Source organism: Acinonyx jubatus, chromosome B4 (genome assembly GCF_027475565.1).
Source record: "Acinonyx jubatus isolate Ajub_Pintada_27869175 chromosome B4, VMU_Ajub_asm_v1.0, whole genome shotgun sequence".
Classification (NCBI taxonomy): Eukaryota; Metazoa; Chordata; class Mammalia; order Carnivora; family Felidae; genus Acinonyx; species Acinonyx jubatus.
This window is the reverse complement of record NC_069387.1, coordinates 4,299,472-4,304,401: the sequence shown is the minus strand read 5'-3', so window position 1 is coordinate 4,304,401 and position 4,930 is coordinate 4,299,472. Positions and strand designations below refer to the sequence as shown.

Sequence of the window (4,930 nt, the reverse complement as noted above, 5' to 3'; positions counted from 1 at the left end):
AACCCTGGGATCAAGAGTCACGTGCTCTACTGACAGTTTGTGTCTAGATACAATCATCATTTATCATTTGTCATAAAAGTAAGACTCAGAGATTCCTCTGTGACCTGCTTGGGGATGATGAAATAATCTTTGTTCTGAGAAGATGCAAACACAGGACTCACATGGTGGCTTTTGAACTAGTTTTCCGGTTGGTCTTGTTTCCTGAGCAAGCTCGTGTCCTGCTTGCCGCACGCTGTTGCTATGGGCACAACGACATATGCCAGCTGCTGGCTTGTGGCTTCAGCCTGACCGCCATGTTGGGAAGGTGCATTTGCTAGTTTGTCTTCGTTGGTCGGTTGCTTTTTCTTGAGTTGCTGATTTAATGCCATATCAAGTCTCCCCACGGACAATTTCTGAGACGGTTTCCTAATTTTTCCTATGCTTTTTAGTTCATTGTGACTTGGGTCTCTTACCTCTCTCAGAGGTGGCCCTTTCTGCAAATTGCTGTCCTGTTAGAGGGTTGGTTTATATGGTCAACATGCTTGACACCAATAACTTTTTTTTTTTAACGTTTATTTATTTTTGAGACAGAGAGAGACAGAGCATGAATGGGGGAGGGTCAGAGAGAGGGAGACACAGAATCCGAAACAGGCTCCAGGCTCTGAGCTGTCAGCACAGAGCCCGACGCGGGGCTCGAACTCACAGACGGCGAGATCATGACCTGAGCCGAAGTCGGGCGCTTAACCGACTGGGCCACCCAGGCACCCCGACACCAATAACTTTTGTAGGGACTATATTTGGAATCTGAATGGGGTGACCCAGGAGGGGGGGTTGTGTATACACACACACACACACACACACACACGAATATTACTCAGCCATAAAAAATAATGAAATTTTGCCATTTGCAATGACATGGATGGAGCTGAAGAGTATCATGCTGGGCGAAATAAGCAAGTCAGAGACAGACAGACATCATATGCTTTCACTCCGGTAGTCATTTCAACGGTAAGATTTTCAATGTTTGTTTATATCCTTTAAAGATGTGCCATTTGGATCCTCCGTGGTTTTGCCCTGAAATTATTATAAGCTACATTTACCTGCGCTAACACAGACCAAACCATTTCCCAGTTTGTCAGCATGTTTTTATTTTAATTTTGTTATTTATGCCGGTGTTGAAATTGGTGGAGTAAGTTTCTAAATGTATTCTGGCTGTAAATTTTGTTTTTTAATTTTAAAATCCATTTTAGTTTCTCAATATGCCAGTCTCTGTTTCTGTTACACCAGGGCTGGAGGCATCGTTCCCTCCCCCCACCCCGTATCTATTTATTTTTAGCTTTTCCACATGTCATTCTGTAATCCACCTAGAGTTTATTTTGGTATGTGGTCTAAGCTTTGCATCTAAATGTTTGTATTCCAACAAGACCTATTAAAAGACTATTTATTTTATTTTTCCTTCCCCAATGAACGTCTGAAATCTGTCTCGTGGAATGAGTGGCTGCCCTCTTCTCCACCAAGCACCTGGACATACTGAAGTTTATCCACCTGCACCCTTGAATCCCTGGCGCCTGAGAGAGGGCTCCTCATCCCAGGTCACACCGCAGGTAAGTGGCTACGGCCAATATTTATTTACTTAAAAAAAATGGTGGGTACTCTTTTCTGGTTGACCTGCTCTAAGCTGGCTTCCTGGTCGATGTCACACTTCCCTGCCGTCCAGTGCCTGCTGGCATTTGGTAGGTTGGGTATAAATGAATGGTTCTGAACCTATTAGCAATAATCATATGTACTGGCAGCAGAGAATCACTACAGGAGGATAAGGTGAGCAAACCTCTGTAGAGGGAGGGCCCGGGAAGGGGCGGGAAGTGACAGCAGCAGGCAAGGCAGCCCCCGCCCCCATTGGCGCTGCACATCCACAGGAAGCACGCCTGGCCCCTTGGCACACTCGTCACCCCCCCCCCCCTTGGGGGCGGAGGGGTAACTGTCTGGGTGGCAGTTTCCTGAGAGAAGGATCTGGATACGTAGTCTCCCTCCTCTCGCTCCTCTCTCTGCAATCCACTTGTCTCCAGGGAGTTTCGTTTTGGGCGTTTGGCTTTTGTGCGCTTAGCAGGAGGGCTCGTCCCCTGGGAGGGGACCTCTCAGCTGTCAGAATCGGGTTCTAGTGTTCGCTGTTAGGCAGCCCTGGTGCTCCACTCCTCAGCCGAGTCTCCCAACCCAGCAGTGATCAAGTTGGCCTTTTCATCTCCCGTTACCAAAGCCGTGCACCTGTCTTTGAGTCGGTTCCAAGTGTGGATGGATATACTCGTGCCATTGATTTTTTCCACACCCCAACAGTAATCCAAGATTAGGAATAAACATCATGGGGGGTGCCTGGACAGTGCAGTCAGTTGAGTGACCGACCTGGCTTTGGGTCATGATCTCACGGTTCATGGGTTGAAGCCCTGCATCAGGCTCTGCGCTGACAGCTCAGAGCCTGGAGCCTGCTTCAGATACTCTGTCTCCCTCTCTATCTGCCCCTCCCCTGCTCATGCTCTCTCTCTCTCTCTGTCTTGAAAATAAATAAACATTAAAAAAATTAAAAGTAAACAACAAGCATGACTGAATAATCCACTAATGGTAAACACCAGTCCCAATGAAAAAATAGAGAAAGTAAACCCAGTGTGTTGAAGGACCCGCATCTGTGGAGCTCTGTTGCAGTCTGTATGGTAAGCAAAGTGTTTCTCCCCGTTTTGTGTCTTTCGGATTTTAAGATAAATGGGTATGAGTCAGCATTTCTGTTTTTAGAGTCAAGGAGCATTTGTGTGAGCCCCAACCTCTTAATCAAGAAACGCTGGAAGTCTTTCTAACAGGTCTCCCCTCATTTTTTATTCTGCTGTCTGTTGCTGTGGATTACCACACCTCATTCTGGAGAGAGCAAAAAAAGGCAGGTTTTTCAAAAGTCAGGAAATCTCACAAATAGTATTTCCAGAAAAGATCTTAATTCTACCCCATTTCAATTGCCTCCATGTAACAGAAATGACCAGACTCTGTTCCGGGGTCTTTCCACAAAGCTGGTCAGTGGAATTCAGTCTTGAGAGCCAAGTCCATTAACACACGCTCCCGAGCCATTTGTCTGGCACTGACCTTGGGTGGACGCTCCTGTGTGGCTTACCTCGAAGACATCTTCTTTCTAAAATTCTATCCTCTTCTTTAAAGACTTGATCAGATGGCGGTTATGAAGGCAAGGACACATGGAAGAATGCCACTTTCCTCGACAGATGAGACAGGTCCAAGAAGACAATTTTTTCTTTAAGTGGGGTCGCTTTTTTTCCGAACAAGGCTTGCATCCATAGTAATTTTATGCTACAATGTGAATAATGGATCTGGAAAACCTTTCTTTCCAGGACAGACGTATATATACGAGGCATTTTTTCCCCCTGCTATTCAATAATGATTATTTTGATTACACAGAGAAGTTCTTAGGTAAGTGGAATAATATAAAATCAATGTGAAAAAAAGGTAAAAATGTGTTTTTTGGGGGTATTAGACGACGGTGAAACAGGTAATGTGTGTGTGTGTGTGTGTGTGTGTGTGTGTGTGTGTGTGTTGAATAACGCAGAGTAAAGTTATCCTAATTCCATTCATCAATTAATTTAATTTTGATTCCACGTTAACCTCCTTTACTCAGTTCCTCTCCCCACCGCCACCCCCCCCCCCCAATCCCTGTAAGGAAGCCCTGTGAATGCCCCAGACATGAGGCTATGAGAGCTTGGCTGAGCTCCTGCGTCTGGGGATTACTTTCCAGATTTATTTGCGGGGTGTCTGTGCCGGGCAAGTCTTAGCTTTCGCAAAAGACTAATTACTCTTTGTACCTTTTAACATTAAAATGCATCTGAGACCTTGCCTCCATTTAACACAACTCTGAGGCATACCTTATTCAGCAGAAGCAACGGGGGCCCCTGTCGCCAAGGCTTAGCAGATAAGAAGATTAGGACAACGTATTTTAACTTTCATTTCTTTGATGCAAAAGGTAAGAACACCTGATTTCAATATTTAATTCCTTTGATATTTTACCTTTGGATTTAATTTTCTTGAACTTTAACTGGCAAGAAAATTTTATTCTCTGCACTTGAATTTCTCCCTGGAAATTCTGAAATGGCAGATTTGCATTCACACAGGGTGGGCCTCTTGGAGGTCATTATATTATCCTGCCCTTTTGACACTGGGATTGGATTCTATTTCAGAGCTTCTAAGGGCCATGCTGATGACTCATATGGGCCGACACAGGGGATGGGAGAGAGGACAGGAGGGGAGCTGTCTGGTGTACAGAAGGCCTCCAAGTTACATTAATCACTGAAGAGCTCTGAGCTGTTGTAGAGCCTTCTGGAGGCAAAAGGAACTGTTCACGGCCATGGTCCTGGGGGAACTGAAGGCCAGGTTCGGGGAGATGCTTTTCTGAAGAAGCAACACTGTATTCACCTGTTCTCACCCACCTCCTCCCCTGCAAGGATCCAGCGCAACCCCGGGGCAAGGGCTAAGACAACAGCGGTTGCAGATTGGGAGTGTGGAGAATTCGCTCTTTGTGCATGCGTGCTATTGGCCAGTGTCCCCAGCTCCTGTCCGGCTGTGCCCTCACTCCCCGACGCCACCAGGTGCACCGTCAGTGAGGCCCCACGCACAAGGGACATGTGGGTCTCTGTTCAGAAAGCAGAACTTGCTGTGAAAGGTGATAATAAAATGCAAAGCTCTTCCCTTCTTGACCCGCCGTGGGGATTTCATTTGGACCTTGTTGTCAAGATGGGCACTCAGTGGGAAGGGGGAGCCGCTGCGGGAGGGGGCAGGGAGCCGAGGGTGGCAGGCTGTAGGGAGGGGACACCCGAGAACCCAGCCTAGGGGGGCAGACATCCGACCTCCCCTGAGCCAAGGCTCCCAACCTCAGAGCACACCCCACTGAAGCATCAGATTTCACCTAAAA

General features: G+C 46.8%; 1 long non-coding RNA gene across 3 annotated transcripts; it reads left to right on the top strand.

The window, feature by feature from the left end:
• Positions 1–883: 883 nt before the first annotated feature.
• LOC113603567 (uncharacterized) lies at positions 884–4,715 on the top strand. Of its 3 annotated transcripts, none has more exons than XR_008288954.1 (3): positions 884–1,583; positions 3,360–3,985; positions 4,200–4,715. It is a non-coding gene; the product is annotated as an uncharacterized LOC113603567 (long non-coding RNA). The 3 variants fall into 3 exon arrangements; XR_008288955.1 differs by having other exon boundaries at positions 884–3,438; positions 3,900–3,985; XR_003425164.2 differs by having other exon boundaries at positions 884–3,985.
• The last annotated feature ends 215 nt before the right edge of the window (positions 4,716–4,930 follow it).